The sequence below is a fragment of the Oryctolagus cuniculus genome, chromosome 6 (genome assembly GCF_964237555.1).
Source record: "Oryctolagus cuniculus chromosome 6, mOryCun1.1, whole genome shotgun sequence".
Lineage (NCBI taxonomy): Eukaryota > Metazoa > Chordata > Mammalia > Lagomorpha > Leporidae > Oryctolagus > Oryctolagus cuniculus.
Genome location: NC_091437.1, coordinates 5,878,509 through 5,898,642, shown reverse-complemented (window position 1 = coordinate 5,898,642; position 20,134 = coordinate 5,878,509). Strand labels below are relative to the sequence as shown.

At 52.0% G+C, this 20,134-nt stretch overlaps 1 long non-coding RNA gene and 1 pseudogene across 1 annotated transcript in view; one reads left to right on the top strand and one right to left on the bottom strand.

Moving 5' to 3' along the window:
* Positions 1-19,383, top strand: part of LOC138850120 (uncharacterized) — a 117,234-nt gene extending 97,851 nt beyond the window's left edge. The window contains exons 3-4 of the long non-coding RNA XR_011389643.1: positions 18,170-18,297; positions 18,872-19,383. This is a non-coding gene — a long non-coding RNA (uncharacterized lncRNA). The remainder of the gene's footprint in view (positions 1-18,169; positions 18,298-18,871) is intronic.
* On the bottom strand, positions 12,009-13,026 carry LOC138850119 (small ribosomal subunit protein eS24 pseudogene; annotated as a pseudogene).
* Positions 19,384-20,134: the final 751 nt, after the last annotated feature.

Below are 20,134 nucleotides of genomic sequence, written 5' to 3'. Positions count from 1 at the left end.
AACCTATCACCAGCTCCCTGTCCAGGGCCATCTCCACCACACCCCACTCCCCCGCTACCCACCACCAGCTCCCCGTCCACAGCCATCTCCACCACACCCCACTCCCCCGACAACCTATCACCAGCTCCCTGTCCAGGGCCATCTCCACCACACCCCACTCCCCCGACAACCTATCACCAGCTGCCCATCCACAACCATCTCCACCATACCCCACTCCCCCGTGACCCACCACCAGCTCCCCGTCCAGGGACATCTCTGTCACCAGCCCACTCCCCCGACAACCTATCACCAGCTCCCCGTCCAGGGCCAGGATATCTTTGTGGCAGACACAGGCCCTGAGCGTGCCCTAATCCTCCCAGCTCCAGGCTGCAGAGGCTGAGTTCCAGGCTGGAAGTACTGAGACAGCTGACGCCGGTCTTCCAGTCAGCTCCCACTGACAGCGCCCAGGCTGTACGCCAGGAACAGCGTATTGAGAATACTGAGACCCTGTTCTCACTCCATTTCACAAGCAGAGTGGGGGACAAATACTGGGCGAGGCAAGTGGAGAACAGAGGCTACTGTTCCTACCCAGCATCTGTTTGTAGGAGTGTAGTGTTAATGCAGGAGAAGCAGGCCACTGTCACCAGCACACTGCGCGACGGAAGTATCCAAGCAGTTATAAATATATAAAGCAGAGACGTAAAGGGAACCATGATTAAATAAATAATAACATCCAATCAAAAATAAGTATCAGTATATTGTGAAAGATTATTTTTTAAAAGAACCAAGTAAAACTTACGGAGTTGAAAAGTACATTAACTGAAATAAAAAATTTGCTAGAAGGGCTCAACTGTAAATTTAAACTTCTAGATGTAAGAAACAGTGAACGTGGAGCTAGATCAACAAAGATTATACAAGCCAAGAAACAGAAAAAAAAAAAAATGAGTGAGGGCTGGTGTTGTGGCTCCATGGGTTAAGCCACTGCCTGCAATGCTGGCATCCATATTGGAGCAGTGGTTCCAATCCAGCTCCCTGCTAATGTACAGAATAAGCAGTAAAACAACAAAAAATGCTACTAGAGGTAAAAATGGGCATGTGTGACGATAAAGGGTGGGCGTGTGTGATGATAAAGGGTGTGTGATGAGGGGGGGCGTGTGTGTGATAAAGGGGGGTGTGTGATGAGGGGGGGCATGTGTGTGATAAAGGGGGGCGTGTGTGATGATAAAGGGGGGTGTGTGTGATGATAAAGGGGGGTGTGTGTGATGATAAAGGGGGGTGTGTGATGATAAAGGGGGGGTGTGTGATAAAGGGGGGGTGTGATGATAAAGGGGGGTGTGTGATGATAAAGGGGGGTGTGTGATGATAAAGGGAGGTGTGTGATGATAAGGGGGTGTGTGTGATGATAAGGGGGGGTGCGTGATGATAAAGGGGGCGTGTGTGATGATAAGGGGGTGTGTGATGATAAAGGGGGTGTGTGATGATAAAGGGGGGGCATCGGTGCTGTGCCTGCGATGCTGCTGGGTGCCAGCATCCCACATGGAAGGACCTGGGCTACAGACCCAGATCTGCTGCTTTTTTTTGTTTTTTGAAAGAATATTTAGGCCGCCGCCGTGGCTCACTAGGCTAATCCTCCACCTGCGGCACCGGCACACCGGGTTCTAGTCCTGGTCAGGGCGCTGGATTCTGTCCTGGTTGCTCTTCTTCCAGGCCCGCTCTCTGCTGTGGCCCAGGAGTGCAGTGGAGGATGGCCCAAGTGCTTGGGCCCTGCACCCCATGGGAGACCAGGAGAAGTACCTGGCTCCTGGCTTTGGATCTGCGCAGCGCTGGCCCTAGTAGCCATTTGGGGGGTGAATCAAAGGAAGGAAGACCTCTCTCTCTGTCTCTCTCTCTGTCTAACTCTGCCTATCAAAAAAAAAAAAAAGAATATTTATCTATTTGAAAGAGTTACACAGAGAGAGGAGAGGCAGAGAGAGAGGTCTTCCATCTGATGGTTCAGTCCCTATTTGGCCACAATGGCTGGAACTGCGCTGATCCAAAGCCAGGAGCTTCTTATGGGTCTCCCAGGCGGGTGCAGGGCCCCTAAGGATTGGGCCATCTTCTGTTGCTTTTCCAGCAAATAGCAGAGAGCTGGATCGGAAGTGGAGCAGCTGGGTCTCAAATTGGCGCCCATATGGGATGCTGGCGCTTCAGGCCAGGGCGTGCGTTAGCCTGCTGTGCCACAGTGCCGGCCCCCCAGATCTGCTTCTGGGTTTCCTGCTCCTGTGCTTCCTGGGAGGCAGCAGGGGTGGCTCAAGTACCTGAGTCCCTGTTACTCATGTGGGAGACCTGGCTCTGGCCTGGCCCTGCTCTCGTTCATGTGGGAGTCTGGGGAGTAGGCCAGCCAATGGAAATCTCTCTGTCTCTCTCTCCACCTTTCCAAAATAAAAAAAAAAGAAGGAAGAAAAGATTTTAAAAGTAATAAAAGAGGATCAATTCAGGGAGATAAACAATTATAAACACATATGGGGTCTTCAAAAGTTTATGGAAAATGCATGTTATGGAAGACTAAAGTAATGGGGACAGGGCTGTGGTGCAGTGGGTTAATGCCCTGGCCTGAAGTGCTGACATCCCATATGGGCGCCGGTTCGAGACCCAGCTGCTCCACTTCCAATGCAGCTCTCTGCTATGGCCTAGGAAAGCAGTGGAAGATGGCCCAAGTCCCTGTGCCCCTGCACCCGCATGGGAGACCCAGAGGAAGCTCCTGGCTCCTGGGTTCAGATAGGAGCAGCTCCGGCTGTTGCGACCATCTGGGGAGTGATGGAAAACTCTCTCTCTCTCCTCTCTATGTAATTCTGAGTTTCAAATAATAAATCTTTGGGGAAAAAAAGAAAAACTAAAGTAGTGCTTAAAGCTTATAGCTGTTAAATACCTATATTTTTATTTTTTTTTTAATTTTTTGACAGGCAGAGTGGACAGTGAGAGAGAGACAGAGAGAAAGGTCTTCCTTTGCCGTTGGTTCACCCTCCAATGGCCGCCACGGCCAGCGCGCTGCGGCCGGCGCACCACGCTGATCCAATGGCAGGAGCCAGGTGCTTCTCCTGGTCTCCCATGGGGTGCAGGGCCCAAGCACTTGGGCCATCCTCCGCTGCACTCCCTGGCCACAACAGAGAGCTGGCCTGGAAGAGGGGCAACCGGGACAGAATCCGGCGCCCCGACCTGGACTAGAACCTGGTTGCCGGTGCCGCAAGGCGGAGGATTAGCCTAGTGAGCCGCGGCGCCGGCCTAAATACCTATATTTTTAAAAGATCTCACATCTATAGCCTAATCTACCTCAAGGTGTTTTTAAAGCACAAACTAAACCTAAAATACCAGAAGAAAGGAAATAATAATGGTTAGAGTAGAAATGAATGAAATAGGGAAGATAAAAAGTAATACAGAAAACGAACAAAACAGTTGATTTCTTTGGGATGCTGAACAAAATTGGTAAATAAATCTTTAGCTGAGAAGCCTCAATCACCAAACTCAGGAAAGAAAGAGGGGACATCACCATGGACCCTAGAGAAACAAAAGAGGATGCCTCCGGTGTTGTCAGCTTTTCCCCACAGTCCTGTCTATTTGAAACACTGTATCAAAAACCGCTTCCACAGTTCCTGCAAGCCCCTCAAGTTAGTGATTTTAAAGTTGCTTGAACTCCTGCCAAGGCAGCCAGGACAAAAGGCACTGCCGCCTACCTACCCAAGCTGTTCCCACCTCCCACTCAAGATAACAAGACTCGGAAGGAGGCGAAATCAAAGCCACAATGGAACACTGCAGCAGTTACACAAAGAAACTGAAGTTACACCAGCACAAATGGTCCACAAAGGAGACCTGAGCATGAGTTCATGTTTATTACTTCAGGGACGGGAGCAGTTGAAACCACATCAGTCGCGCCAGCGCTGGTCACGCAGACTCCACAGCTGAGCAGTCTGAGAATTATGGAAATTCTAATCGTTCCCTGTGTCCAGCACAGCAGGCGTGGCATAGCTTTCCATGGCAGCCAGATGTCTGTGTTGAGTCTTCAGTAAACTCCGACCACTGCTGACCGGATTAGGACCACCCAATGTGAGAACCCTTCAGCACTTGGTGAAATGGAACTATAAAATCATAAGAATCAAAGCAACACTTTGATGGAGAGGTGCTGCAGATCCCATCAGTGCTGGCAAACCTTACTTTTAGGGCTGCCGAGTCACGATTTATCTGCTCGGGTACAGACCAGGGTCACCGGGGCCTCCTTTTCTGTGCCGTCGGCGATGACGGTCAAGCTGACTTGAGCCCAGACCCTTGGTTCTGGAAGGCCAAAGCTCTTCCCATAATTTCTGCGTGTTTCCAGGGGTGCAGTGCAGAGCAGTGCACCGTGCAAGCTCTCTTCCTGTGAGAGGTCTCTGCACCGTGCCCAGCCTACAGACATCTGACTCGACCCCCTCTTCAAATCTCAGCACCCCACCGGACCCCCCTTGGGGAGGGCTTCGGGGGAGTGATGTGAGCATAGCGCAAACACCCTTGCCATTCTTAAAACTCTCCCTCCCTGCCCCTGCCCTCCCCGCCTTCTCCTCAGCCTGGTGCCTCCTCTGGATTCTGCTGATATCTCTGGCTTGGGTTTTCCTCTCTCCCTTGTTTGGAACAAACCGCCTCCCCCATGCCGGTCTTCTCAGGGGAAGAGCCTGGGTGCTGCTCGGAAGCCACGCATCTGCCAAGACACTTGCAGGTCCCCTTCGGCTTCTTCCCAGCATGAGCTAGGAATTTCCCTTGAACACCAGCCGGGATGGCACGGGGCATCCTGTGACACCGAGCCCCCGCCGGTCGGGCCCCAGGCATTCCCGGGGAGGGCAGTGCTGCACGAGGTGAGTCCATGGAGCAGGTATACAGAGCGAAAGAGAGAGGGGGATGGGTAGAGACCCCTGAGGGTGATGGGATAGGGTCCAGACCAGGAGGAGGGGTGGCCCTTTCAGGTGGAAGGGCAGCTCTCCCCCTGCGATGGCCAAGAGGAGACACGGAGGCCACATGTGCAGGCGCCTGGGGTGATCAGTTAAGGTTTGCTGAGGCAGTGCCCTGGATTTGCAGTGAAGTCGGGACAAGGCCATTTGCTGACTGAGGCCAGAGTTCAAAGAGGGCTCAGCATTGTGGTGCGAGGTCATTGGTTACCAGTGTTTCTAATCCATGAAGTTGAGCAAGCGTTTCCAGCTGTTTCCCCCTCTTTGGGCAGAGCCCTTTGAGAAATAGGATGGCCTGGGTGCTGCTGACCGGGAGCTGGAGTCCAGCCGAGAGACAGACTTAGGACAGTAAGCACGTACGCCAGAGCCACGGTGTCTTCCACAGGCGTCCGGAGCCAGTGGGGTGTTTCCCAGAGAGGGCTGTGTGAGGCACGTGAGCTGGAAGTCAGAGGCTGCGACGGGGGGTACACGGTTAGTGGTTAGGGTGTCCCTTGGGAGTTAAGATCTCAGTCATGGTGTGGGCCGTGGGCACTGTTGTTGTCGCCTGCAGATGGCCGTCGCTCACACTGAGGAGGTGGGGAATCGAGAAACTAGGGCATGTGGTTGGTCACCTGCTGGAGTCGTCAGGTTCTTCGGGATGGTGGCCAGCTGAGGATGCGGAGGGGGACACGGACACGGGACTGGGAGGCTGGCATACGACAGCCACAGTGTGGGGGCAGACAAGAAGGAAACACCTTAACATTTCATAAAGTAAATTTATTTCTACAAACAGATTCATTTATGTGGCATAAATCTCTTGGACATTTGTATGGGAACTGGAGTTTTTCCCAAGTGAGGACGGGTAAGAGGGAGTGGGGGTACTGGTAGAGCAACAGATGAGAGCTGGCCACCCGTGTTCCCGAAGCTCACCCAGAACACTGGAGCCCACTGGAACAGGGTGCCCAGGTTTTTTTTCTTTTTATTGAGGTCAGGAATCGGCTAACAAACATGGAGGGACTGGAAACTGTGTGGTGATGGATGTGGGGAGTTACTGACAGGTTATCGCTGAGAGTGCTGCCTCTTCCACTGTGCAGCACGTGCTGCCCTGTGAGTCCCACACAGTCGTTATCCTCACTCTAGAAAGCAGGTGTCACACAAAAGAGACAGATGGGCCAAGGGTTGAAGAGCGTTTTCTTCCTGCATTCCTAGGTCACAGTAGGGTATACACAGTAGGGTATACACAGGGGGTAGGGTATAGATGAGTGCATACTTGGACGTGATGTGCAGACCATGCGAAAGCTCCAGAAGCTAGCTGTGACTCTGAGAATGCGTCACCCTTCCGGGGGAGTGGGCTCTGCAGAACGCGTCACCCTTCCAGGGGAGTGGGCTCTGCAGAACGGGTCACCCTTCCGGGGGAGTGGGCTCTGCAGAACGGGTCACCCTTCCGGGGGAGTGGGCTTTGCAGAACGGGTCACCCTTCCGGGGGAGTGGGCTCTGCAGAACACGTTACCCTTCCGGGGGAGTGGGCTTTGCCTCTCTCGGCTCTCTTGTCTGACTTGTGATTCTTCAGACTAGCATCTTGCAAAGAACTGTTTGCCAACAGCAAGAGTTCCACCAATCCGTGAACAGAGAGCTTGTCTCAGACCATACCGTTCCTGGACAATTCCAAGAAAGAAGATGAACCTCATATTTCCCTTTTCAGTTGCCATTCTTTGGGTTTCTTAGATGAGACTAAAGGAAAAGGAAAAATTGCTTAATAAGAAGGCATCCTGAGACTAGAATATAAAGAAATTACATCTTGAGACTAGAATGTAAACCAGTTTCTATTCATGACCTCAAGTAGCACAAATTAAACTGCAAATTATGTGACACCAAAGTCGTTAGAATGCACAAGTAATAAATTTATCTCAACTGCCAGAGCATGTTTAAAAAACTCCCGTGATGGGCTGGCGCCGCAGCTCACTAGGCTAATCCTCCGCCTGCAGCGCTGGCACTCTGGGTTCTAGTCCCGGTCGGGGCGCCGGATTCTGTCTCAGTTGCCCCTCTTCCAGTCCAGCTCTCTGCTGTGGCCCGGAAAGGCAGTGGAGGATGGCCCAAGTGCTTGGGCCCTGCACCCCATGGGAGACCAGGAGGAAGCACCTGGCTCCTGGTTTCAGATCGGTGGTGTAGCACCGCCATGGCGGCCATTTGGGGGGTGAACCAACGGAAGGAAGACCTTTCTCTCTCTCTCTCTCTCACTGTCCACTCTGCCTGTCAAAAAAAAAAAAAAAAAAAAAAACAACAACAACAACAAAAACCTCCCGTGATGAACTGGAATGCAGCCACTCATTTATTCATTGTCCAACAAATGTTTGTTGCACACTGGAGATACATGGATAATGATGAGCAGTAGTGAAAAGCAAAGCAAATGTTTTTGGCCAAGGTTGCTCGCATGTGTTATCAGACTGTGCTGATGTGAGGCAGACGTGTTTCTTTTTTTCTGTTCTTTAGAGAACTTCAGAGGTAATCCCATCTGAATTTACTCCAGTAATCACATATTTCTAAGTCTGGTTTGGAATTCAGAAATGAAATGAGCAAGGCAGCAAGCCAACAGAAATGTTCCTACTGGCTGCTTGCTAGGACATGGTGAGCTTTCGACCTCTCCAGAAAGGGGCTGCAGCCTGCTTAGCCAGTGCTGGGGTGGGGGGCGGGGAGCCTGCACACAGAAGCCGTCCAAGGCAGTGGGAGAGAGCCTGTTGGCGTGCGCGGCCTGCGGGATTGTTGTTTGACTACCTCCTGCAGGAAGCTGTGCACTTCCTTAGTTAAGATTCTTCAATTTAGAGGGAAGATCAATCCGCAGGCTCTGAAATGACATCTGATTAGCGACTGGTCAGTATTCATGCGAAGAACGACCGGCTGTGGAAACCCGCCCAGTTAAAGCTGGAATGAAAAACCTCCAAGCTTTCTGAACAGCACGTCAGGATCTTCCAAAGCAGGGGGCGGGGGGATGCATCCCGCACCTGTGCTGTGGGGGGGCGGCCTCTCTCTCGGGAGCACGCGCTGTTGCGCCAGTGGCACAGTGACAGTGAAATTGCTGGCTGAGCTCCGCCCGGTGCAGGTCCTGGGGTGCAGGAGAGATGAGCTCCGCCCTCGCTCCGCCGCTCTGTTGGCATGCCAAGATCTTACTCCCTTTAGCAGTGGATTTTGTGGGGCCCTCGAGGGTGACATCCAGAAGGACTGAGTTCAAGTATTTGAACAAAGAGGAAAGTTCAGCAGTTTCCAGGAGTCCTGATCTTTGGGATCATTTGGCTGTGGCCAAGGTGGTGGATCTCATCTGAACAGCCGGAGACAGGAGTAGGCTTCAGGAGCGCTCTCTGTGTGCTGCAGCTCCTGCACACCCCCGGGCTCTGCCACCTCGCGTCGTTCACCTCCGAATGTAGACCTAACCCGCTGACTGCACCTCCCCAAAGCTCCAGTACAAACTCGTGCAGTTGGCAAAAATTGTGTATGTGTGATGCATAATACAGACACCATCTTACACGTATTGATTGGAAAGGGAAAGCAGTAAGAGTAACGCTAAGGGAAACCCAGATGAAGATCCCCAGATGGCCCCTCATACCCCTTCTGAACAACTGTCCCCTGTATCGGTCAGTGTTGTCCTGAGCAACAGAACCTGTAGGGTGTGTGTGTGTGTGTGTGAGAGAGAGAGAGAGAGAGAGAGAGAGAGAGAGAGAGAGAGAGAGAGAGGATTTACTAGGCCGCAGTAATCTGACAACAGGCTGGAAAGTTCCATGAGAGGCCATCTGCAACAAGAGTCAGTCTCTTCATTGCAGTGTGTCTCAGTGCAAGCAGCCACCAGCCTCAGCCCCGCGGAGCCCACTGCTGTCACCCCTGCCCCGAGACCAAACACCCCGGAAGCCACTGGTGCAGGGCCCTGCGTCCACAGGCCACACGGTCGCGAGTCTGATGTCCAAGAGCTGCGCTGGGAAGAACTGGCCCCAGCCCACAAACCAGAGAGAACCAGAGAGAGAGAAAGAGAGAGATTTTCTCCTGCTTCCCTGCTCCTCTGGGGAAGGTGGCCACCCACAGTAGGAGCGGGCCTTCCCCGCTCAGTTTTCTGCACAACAGGCCGTTCTTCCCTGGAAACAGCCGGCAGACACACCCAGAAGTAGCGGCTTGCCAGTTCTCTCTCCCTGCCTCCCTCACACTCCCCGAGGTGGCCACTCTGGACTGACCCTGGGGATTAGTCTCCCTTTTTCTTGAGCGTCAGACACATGGACCACGTGTCCGCCCCGCGAGGGGCCGCCTTCCTTCGTCGCTGTGTCTGCCAGACTGATCCGTGTGGTGCTGAGTTGCCCCCCCCCCATTACTTGCCATGAATGTATACACTTCTTTGTCTATCTGACTCTTAAGGTCTATTTGGATTGTTTCCAGTTTGAGGCTAATAGAAATAGAAGTCCTATGAAAATCCCTGTAAATGTCCTCTGGTAAACACGGGCACTCATTTCTCTTGGGTATGTAGCTGGCGGTAGAATTGCTGCATCATAAGGTTGGCATTTATTTACCTTTTGTAGGTGCTTCCAGACTTTTCCACAGTCCTTTTCACCAGCCTACACTCCCACCAGTAACGTGTGAGAGCTCTGGTCTTTCCATATCCCTGCGTACCTGGTATTGCCAATTTTTTTTTAAACTTAGCTATTTGGGTTGAATGTATGATCTCAATGTCATTTTATTCTCCAGTTCCCTGCTATCTAATTTTGAACCTCTTTTGAGTAAGCTTTCTGACCACTGGCATATTTTCTTTTTTAAAAAAAATTTATTTATTTGAAAGAGTTACACACACAGAGGGAGGGAGGGAGGGAGAGAGAGAGAGCGAGGTCTTCCCTCCGCTGGTTCATTCTCTCGATGGCTGCAGTGGTCAGGGCTGAGTGGGCTCTTCCACTTCTCCAGGAATCCAGCTGCTTCTTGGAGATGGGACTCCTGTCAACACCGGTGGACTGGGTAGTAGCTCACTATTCCAGAGTTACTGTATTACACTGTCCGACAGGAGTAGAAGTGCGCACTCACTGCATGCTTTCTCTGCTGCAAGGTGTGTCTCCACGCCCTGACTCAGCGGTCAGGGCCCTCCCATCCCCCCAGGCGCTCCTGTTTGAATGTCGTGGGCCCCATGGCTCTGAGCATCCAGCTGGTGCTGCAGCCTTCGAGTCAGATCCCAGCCGTGCGTTCCTGCAGCCTCAGGAAGTGAGATGCACTTTTCAAGCTCTCATCAGAGTTAGCGACTGTGCACATGATGGTCTGGTTATTTCTCCTTTTCCCTACTAGAGCTCCCTAAGCTTTAGAACAACCCAGATGGCACCGTAATTCCAAAAGGCATTCCTCTGGTAGCAGCCAGGCTGCAGAGCCACCCACTTGATTTCCCAACACCTTGCCCTTCCACGTTACCACGGTGACAGGTCGAGTGACTGATCCTGTTACCCAGAGCCCGCGTCCCCCGTGTGCTCTCCAAATATTGCACAACCAAAACCAGGGTCTGAGTCCCTCTTAAAGATTCTGTGTTGTGCCCATTACTATGTCAGCCAGGGTCCCAGTGGGAAAAAGATGGTGTGGTCCGATTGAGTAAGTTGAAGAAAGTTTGCCAAAAGAACTGTTACAAAAATGCTGTCAGAGCAAGGCAAAGCCAAGGCCTAGTGCAATGCTTTGCTAAAAATAATAGTTCATACCTGAGAGGCAGGAGAGGGAGTAGTTATGGGAACGAGTTTAGGGAGTCACCTGATAGGAGATAAAATCTTTGGGCAGGAGAATTGTCCCCAGGCCACAGCCACCCTGAAGAGAAGTAGTTCAGGAAGTAAATACTCCAACCTTACTCTTCCCCTCCCTCAGATTGCCTACCAGATCTTCAAACCCAGACCCAAACCCAAACAAGATTAGTAGGGCAGGGGTGCGAGAAGACGAACAGTGGAGCTAGATGGGCCATCAGAAAACGTCCAGCAAAGCATGAGTTCTCTCTCAAAGTCACTGACGGGGAGGCTCCTTGGCAGTGTCCAAAGGGAGCTGTTGAATAGTCGCTTACCAGGATATGGGTGTGGAGAGCCTGGAGCTGAACCCTGCTGTGCAGTCCTGTGGGATTGATAGAGAGTCTTGCAAAGGAGACAGAGAAAGTGCCATGGGACTGAAAATAAAATGAAAAGGAGTGGTGGAGCAAAGACAAGAATGTGCGTCAAGAAGTCCACACTGCCCAGATACTCAAGTGGGCTAGAGGGTGCTGTCCATTACCTGTTCCCTCTCTCAGGTGCATCCTGCAGGGCAGCCTTGGGTCTGGGCAAGAGGGGCTCCTGCTCTGGGATCCCCACAGTCCATGTGCAGGGCAGCCCTGTCCTAGGAGAATCCCCACCACCTCTATTCTGTGTCTCTGAAACAAAAAGTGAGTATCCACATGTTTGCAGGTCTGTGGGTTATGCTGCCTCAAGGTACAGCAGGATTTCAGCAGTCAAACAGTTTAATAACCAAAAGCAATCAACTAGCTTTTCACACTTTCTTCATTAGCCTGAGGAGGACAGATTATTTGGTGTGGAAGTATTGTCAGTAATGTCAAACACCATGTATTTTCATTATCCTCCTTTTCTTCTACTGCTACATATTAAAGTTTGTTTATAAAAGAATTGTAAATTGGCGGGCGCTGCGGCTCACTAGGCTAATCCTCCACCTGCAGCGCCGGCACAGCGGGTTCTAGTCCCGGTTGGGGCACCAGATTCTGTCACAGTTGCCCCTCTTCCAGGCCAGCTCTCTGCTGTGGCCTGGGGAAGGCAGTGGAGGATGGCCCAAGTGCTTGGGCCCTGCACCCCATGGGAGACCAGGAGAAGCACCTGGCTCCTGGCTTCGGATCAGCGCAGTGCGCTGGCCACAGCAGCCATTGGAAGGTGAACCAACGGCAAAGGCAGACCTTTCTCTTTGTCTCTCTCTCACTGTCCACTCTGCCTGTCATAAAAAAAAAAAAAAAAAAAAAAAAAAGAATTGTAAATTGACATGTTTTAGGGTGATAATTTGATATGATTGCCTTTCAAATCCCGATTCCAGAGGTACCCATCTTTTAAACAAAAAAAAAAGATTTATTTATTTATTTGAAAATCAGGGTTACACAGAGAGAGGAGAGGCAGAGAGAGAGAGGTCTTTCATCTGCTGGTTCACTCCCCAACTGGCCACAATGGCTGGATCTGCACTGATCCGAAACCAGAAGCCACGGGCTTCTTCTGGGGCCCCCACATGGGTGCAGGGGCCCAAGGACTTGGGCCATCTTCTACTACTTTCCCAGGCCACAGCAGAGAGCTGGATCAGAAGAGGAGCAGCCGGGACTAGAACTGGCGCTCATATGGGATGCCAGCTCTTCGGGCCAGGGCTTTAACCCGCTGTGCCACAGCACCGGCCCCAGAGGTGCCCTACAGCAATTGCATAGATCAACTGGGAATGCTTTGCAGCGTTACATAATTCACATCCTCAGAGCTGTAAATGCAAGTATTTAGGCAACCATAACATCCCTGACGAATGGTTCAGATGGACATCAGATGGTAGAATTCCAAATGGTTCTGTTGTCATAAAACTGTTTTCTAAAATTTAATTAAATTGTCAAAAACTAAATTTGGCTTTTTTACACAATTTTTTTAAAGTTTTTGCAGAGTATTAATGCCCGTGAGAAATTCAGACCATCACCACAGATAAAGGCATCGCAGAATCTGCCTCCTCTGGGTTTTCAGCGGCAGTGATGTCGGCCTTTGCTGTCCCGCGTCTTTCCTCACCCTGTGCTCTCACGCACCTTTTGCTGTTTTCTCGAGGTCTGTTGTCTCAGACAGGCATGTCTCACAAGTCTGTGTTTGGGTTCGTTTTTCTTTGCATCATTCAAAGAATCATGAATCAGACCAAAGCCAGGTGTCTGGCCACCACCCAAATTAGCTCTGAATCCAAACACAGCGATGGTATTGGGAGGGCTCTGGTACACTTTGGCCACTTGTTCCTGAATTTCTGTCTTGGGCACTGTTGCTGTCCCAGGGTGGAGGCCATGGATGACCATTTGTTTCCTGCCAAGTAGTGGCTTAGTCATACACTTCCTGGTCAGACAGTGACTGTCATCCGTGACAGTGGCTAGGTCGCACCCCGCTGGAGGGAGGGGCAATGATTGATGTTTTTGTTATTGATCAACTATATATTCTATTGGCCCTGAAATTCTAAGAGATAATTTTTGGATATTTTAGAAAAAAAAATCTTAAAATGTAACAGTAATTTACATTTTAAATGTTTTTATTTTTATACTTATTTTATTTCACTTTTTTCATTAAATTCACATTTTGTGTACTTTGGATACAATTAAACTTTAATATTTAATTCTTCGAAACCATTAGTTTGAACAGAAAACAAATTATGTAATATATTTAATGCAAGAATTAAATTACTTTGCTGAAATGACAGGTAGAAAAAATGAGTTTTATGAAATATATTTTCTGAATTATATGTTATTTGCCAATAAGTGCTTATTAAATTTTGTTATAAATATTTTACCAACTTAGAATCACAGAAAATTGCTCTTTACACAAATTTTTCTTTTTGTCTTTATGAAGTTAAAACTATTAAAGAAAATGGAACGTGTTTTACTTAACAATTTCTAGTTTGGTGTGTTATTGAGTTATAAGGGTTCTTCATATATTTTGTGTACAAATCCATCACTAGATGTATGATTTGCAAATATTTTCTCATATTCTATGGACTGTCTTTCACATTTATGACAGTGTCCATTGACGCACAAAAGTTTTAAATTTTTAAGATTTTATTTTATTTATTTAAAAGGCAGAGGGACAAGAGAGAGAGAGAGAGAGAGAGAGAGAGAGAGAGATCTGTCATCTTTTGTTTCACTCCCCAGATGGCCAGAACAGCTGGGAATGGGCCAGGCTGAAACCAGGAGCCCGTAACGCCATCTGGGCCTCCCACATGGGTGCAGGGGCTAATGCACTTGGGCACCTTCCACTGCTTCCCCAGGCGCATGAGCAGGGGGCTGGGTCAGAAGTGCAGCCGGGACTCAAAGTGGCACTGTGATGTGGGGTGCCGAGCGCTGTGAGCAGCCTGACCACTGTGCCACGACGCCAGCCCAGAGTTTCACATTCTGAAGTCTAATTTATTTACCCTTTTCAGTTGTTTGTGCTTTTGGTGTCAAATCTCAGGAATCACTAATATAGACTGTGAAGATTGTGTCTTCCTATGAGAGCTTATGGTTTTCGCTCTTACGCTCATGCCTATGATCCATTTTGGGGTCATTTATATTTATACAAGAGGAAGGAGTCCAGCATCATCACGTGTGTGTGGATGTCCAGCGTCTCAGCACCATTTACCAAAAAGGCCACTCCTTCCCCCTTTCAGTTGTCTTGTTGTCTTGGGACTCTTGTTGTCTTGGCACGGTTGGCTGTAAGTGTGAGGGTTACTTTCTGGCCTCTCGGATCTGTTGTGGGGTCCACATGCGTATCTAGCCATACAGTGATATGTGCTGTCTTGATTATTGGGTCTCTCCATGATTAAGAGTTAGAATTTGGAGGTGCAAGTCTCCAGTTTTGTTCTTTGTCTTGATTGTCTTGATTATTTAAAGTCCTTTGCACTTCTGTTTGACTTTCAGCATCCACTTGTCAATTTTCTTAAAAGAAGGCAACTCAAGTTTGGCTAGGGATTGCGTTTGATCTGTAGCTAACTTGATTTAAACCATAAACTCATATATATACAGATGATACGTAGGTTTCCAGGCCTCACAAATAAAGTTGGTCCTGACTTTATTTGAATTTTTTTGGCAACTCATGGTGACCCTATGTAGAAGATATTATTAAGAAAATTGCGGCCGGCGCCGCGGCTCACTAGGCTAATCCTCCACCTAGCGGCGCCAGCACACCGGGTTCTAGTCCCAGTCGGGGCGCCGGATTCTGTCCCGGTTGCCCCTCTTCCAGGCCAGCTCTCTGCTGTGGCCAGGGAGTGCAGTGGAGGATGGCCCAGGTGCTTGGGCCCTGCACCCCATGGGAGACCAGGAAAAGCACCTGGCTCCTGGCTCCTGCCATCGGATCAGCGCGGTGCGCTGGCCGCAGCGCGCCAGCCGCGGCAGCCATTGGAGGGTGAACCAACGGCAAAGGAAGACCTTTCTCTCTATCTCTCTCTCTCACTGTCCACTCTGCCTGTCAAAAAAAAGAAAAAAAGAAAAAGAAAATTGCCCATGGCTGCACAGTTTGATGTGACTGAACTGGGAAACCAACCCACTGATTGCCAAAATGCAGTCTTCTCATGGCATCATGCTACCTCCAGTAAAAAACATCTTACGCTTTTTGGAGCTCTATAGTTGTGTAATGTTTTATTACATGTTCTCACTAATCAAAAAAGATAGAATTGACCATCCTAATTTGCTCTCATCTCCCCCCATATCTGCCCCTATTATCAGAGCTCTCACATTAGATTCTGCTTGCCTACCAGCCTGTGTGTGCCTCGGGGGTGGAGATGTGTCTGTTGGGTTCTTCTGTCTCCAGGGCTTGGAGAGAAGCCTGGCGCAGGACGGGGCTCTGAGGTGGCTGAGTGAGATGATTGTGTCACAGCTTTGACCCTTGGCATTCAGAGGCTGGCACTGTCACTTCCCTTTCCATGAGCATAGTATGTTTTCCTGGCTGCTGCTGAGGGCAGAGGCCGGAGCTCAGAGTAGATGCTCACTGCCTAAGACGGACAGTCCAGTCTGCATTCTTGGGTCCATCAGAGCCAGCAGACCACCTGGGCTGGCGAAAACAAGTGTGTGCAGTTCACAGAAGACACATACAAACGGCAGTAAGTATGAAACGATGTCCAGCCTCACCGTGGATCACAGAGGCGCAAAGAATTTCCCTTGGATGAGTCAGACTGGCAAAGACTGAGCCCTGACAGCACCCAGTGTTAGTGAGAATGGAGAGGTGGCTCCCCTCACGCGGTGCTCCTGGGAATGCCACGTGGTACCGGTGGCACGCTGCAAACTGTGCATCAGGTTGGACACAGCGCTTGTGCACGTGGCCCAGGTGGGCAGTGCCGGAAGAGACGCTCCTGCCTGGCCTCTTGAGCTCCTCCTCGTGGTGTGCCCAGGCCGCGTGGTCCTGGCTGCTCTTGACCGGGGCTGTTTACATGCTGGTGAATCTGAGAGACGTGGTACTGTCTTTCCCCGGAGCCAGAGCTGTAAAAGCAGTGGATGTCCCGCTGCGTGCAAGGCATCTACCTGTCCCATGCTGTGTCACCCCTGTGGAAGTTGGTAGCAAGGAAAACAGGTCACACATGTGATTCTTACGCTGCCTCCTCTGCAATGACTGATGGAGTCTCTGACCCCTGAAAATTATCCCTCCCATTCTCTACAGATAAGTGAACTAAGGTTCGGCTCGGATCACACAGTCTCCGTCTGCAGACAGGCGGCTGAGCTGTGACAGCTGACCTGGAGCGCCTGGGTTAGAATGGGACTGACACAGCAGTCTCCTAAGACAGACCCTGTGTCCTCAGTCTCTGGATCACATGGCACCCTCCTGTCACTCTGCAGAACATCCCAGCTCTTGCCTGCCCATGCCTGCTGAACGCCCAGGCTGATCCAGGTGCTCTCCGGGACATGGTCCCCCCAGACCAGAAGCACCCCCGGCAGCCTGATAGAAATGCAAGTTCTCGGGCCTTGAGCCCTACCTCCTGGCTTGGTTGAACCACAGCAGCCTGTGCATTCACAAGCCATCTCGGTCACCTGACCGTGATGCAGGTGAGGTTTAAGAAGGCACTGCTCCATCTCCAGGCACAGCCAGCATCACCCCGGTACTGCCTGTGTCCTCACCAGACCACTGGGTCACTCTCACACCGGTCCTGTCCGCTGTACTTGTCACTCTATTTACACGTTTTAATTAGTAACTGTATTTACCAACGAAACGTGGGGCAAAAGGAGAGGATTGTCTCCATGACAACCGTATTGAACCTTTTACAAAGAGCTGATGAAGACAAGTCAAAAACATGCATTCTTTAAAGAGGCAGACAAATCCATGGCCGTCTAGCGTTCTGGACTCTGCATTTTGTAAGCGTCACCATTCCATTTACATAAACCACATCTGGAGCACACAGGGAATGGAAATGATTTGTGCTGTTAAAGGCAATGGAGCGTGCAGAACACAGCAGCCAGACAGAAGTGGTGGCCGGAGCCCCATAACCATCCCAGAGGAGCCACGTGTCCCCATCCCTCCTCCCCAGGAACCCGGCTCCCACGCTGGCCCACCACCTTGCTGCCCTGGACCCAGGGCGCAGAGCCGGCTCCTGCTCACCAGTCTGTTCATGAACCTGCAGATGTGGAGTTGAGGGAGAGACTTCAGGCCTTTACTGAGTGCATAGATTGGAGAGGATGCAGAGTGGGCAGGCGGGGTGGCCACAGTCTCCCGTGCTGGGAAGTAGAAGGACCCGGCCTAGAAGGGAGAGACGAAGCGTTTGCTCACAGAGAGGCAGGACGAGAGCTGAGAATGTGGACAGGGAAACCTGGGCTGCCCTTAGGCACCACAAGCTACCCTTACCCACAAATCCCCCTGGAAAATCTCCCCTTTTCTTACTGACCTCACACCACCTGGTTTTGCTTAGTTGCCTGATCCTCTTCCCTGGCGAGTATTGAAAACAGACATTGGTGGTTCTGTGATACTGATGCTATGACTTCAGATTTGAACTTGAAGCAGTTGCAGAGGGAGTTAGCTTGGTGCCTGGCAACAAAGCCCTGACACAGAGAGGTGGCATCCTGGTGTACAGCAGTGACAGCCGAGAATCAGAAATGAAGAAGAGGATTTGGACAGAGAAGGAGCGTTTGGATTAGAGCAGAGCAGAGACTATTCGCTTAGCCAGGGGCATTTCTTCTTGATCTGAAAGGCAGGGAGACAGCTGCAATCTGTGGGTTCACTCCCCAAAACTTCAACAGCCAGGGCTGGGCCAGAGCAAAGCTGGGAGCCAGGAGCTCAATCCAGGTCTCCCACGTAGAAGTCCAGCCACTTGAGCCATGGCTGCCGCTGCCCGTGGTGTGCAGTACAGGAAGCGGGGGTCTGGGCTGGAGGCCGGGATGCAGCCCCGACACTCCGACGTGGATGCTGGCGTCTTAACTCGGGGTTCATTGCTAGGGCAAATGCCAACCCCTGGGGGTATTGGTAAAGCTATCCTTTAGTGGTTAAAAAAAACCCTCAACTTTTATGTCAAGAACTTTGTATAGAATATGCTTAGTTATTATAAGTATGGTTAAATTAACTCTTATTCCACAGTATGGATGCAATCATTCGTCAGCCCTGTTGGCATCTCAGTGACATCTGGAGCTAAGCGCACTCCTTCCTGGCCCCTCCGCAGGGCGTGGTGTGGACCTCCCCTGCCTGACGCGGCTCTGGAGGCCCAGGTGGGCAATCCCTAGGGAACATCTTTTCAACAAGGCTGACTCCTGGCTGGGCTGTGGAACATTCTAGAAGCCCCTAAAGTAGCAGTGCTTTCCTCTCGCACCCTCTTCTGTGAGTCCCCCCTCCTAGCTCCATGAGAACAGAGGACGGAGGTGGAGGGGTGACTTGGAGGTTTAGAGGGAAATTAAATGGGGGGCTCCAGGGTCTCTGCCTGCGGGAGGAGAAAGGCTTGGGGATACCTGCAGGTGGGCCGAGGGGGACGGGAGGGACGATTGGAATACTACGATGTACCCGTAAATGTGTACAGCGGGCTCCCCCACCCCTCTCTGCGCCGCGTATTCCGCGCCCTGCGCGCCCACTCGGGCCGCGTCTTCATCCCGTGGCCGTCCCAGCAGGTGCGCTTCCTGCTGGCCTCCGCACCTGCGGCCCTGGGACACTGCGACCCGCAGACCACGGGCGGGCTCCTCCTAGGTGGGGACCCTGCAGCGGCTCTGCACCGCCTGGGAACGAGTCCCAGCCCTTCGCCGCGACTCTCTGGAAACTCTGGTCTCCTGTCGCTCTTCTCCTCTCGCTTAGGTCATCCTGGGCAGCCTTCCGCGGGGCCTGTGCCACCTGCCCGGCGTCAGGTGAGCGCGCCACAGTCCCACCGCTGGGCTTGGGCGGACGATCTGGAAGGGAGCAGCGCCGCCTAGCGGCCGCCGTGGTATTCGCGGACAGGAAGGGAAAGTGGCCGGCCAGGTGAGCGACAGAGATGGCAGGTGAGACCCAGGCCCCGCAGGTGAGGGTCAGGCCCAGCCAGGTGAGTGCCAGGCCCCGCAGGTGAGCGCCAGGGCCGACAGGTGTGCTCCAGGGCCGGCCAGGTAAGTGCCAGGCCCCGCAGGTGAGGGTCAGGCCCAGCCAGGTGAGCGCCAGGCCCCGCAGGTGAGCGCCAGGGCCGGCCAGGTAAGCGCCAGGCCGGCCAGGTGAGCTCCAGACCTGGCAGGTGAGCGCCAGGCCAGCCAGGTGAGTGCCAGGCCCCGAAGGTGAGCGCCAGGCCAGCCAGGTGAGCCCCAGGCCCAGCAGGTGAGCGCCAGGCCCAGCAGGTGAGGGTCAGGCCCAGCCAGGTGAGCCCCAGGCCCAGCAGGTGAGCGCCAGGCCCAGCAGGTGAGCGCCAGGCCCCGCAGGTGAGGGTCAGGCCCAGCCAGGTGAGCGCCAGGCCCCGCAGGTGAGCGCCAGGCCCCGCAGGTGAGAGTCAGGCCCACCTGCCCACGCATGCAGGGAAGCTGCTCCCACATTCTTGAAGATGCCAGGTCGGTTTTCTGAAGGAATGTGGGTGTTGCATGTGTTTCTGGCCTCGTCTTCCACATTGTAAAATGCATGTATCCTCCAAGCGCGGATTTGAGACAGGACCGCCTGGTATCACGTGATCTGGTTCTGCGCTCGGCCACACGGCCCGACGCCGCCCCCTGGCAGAGCTGATGCCCTGGTGCAGCTCACATCCGGTCCACACCGAGCCCACGCCAGTTTTAATTCCCAGACCTGCTGTCCAGCATGGAAAAATTACAGGGTCAGGGAGTCCCAGAAATCTGCATTGCTTTGTGTCCCAGCAGATGAAGGAACCGTGACAGAGAGGGAATCTGTCCATCTGAGGTCCTTAAATATCAGACTGGTCTTCCCGGGGAGCCAACTGTCAGGGTGCAGCAAAAATGCAGGCATCACTCAACCCTGTCACTGACATGGGCACTGCACAGGGCTTTTCTCCACCTTCACAGAGCCAGCCGTAAGGTGGGCGTGCGCCTGCCGCCTGACACGCACACAGCTCAGGCAGGTGCAGGGGAGGGTGGCTGCTGGCTACAGACC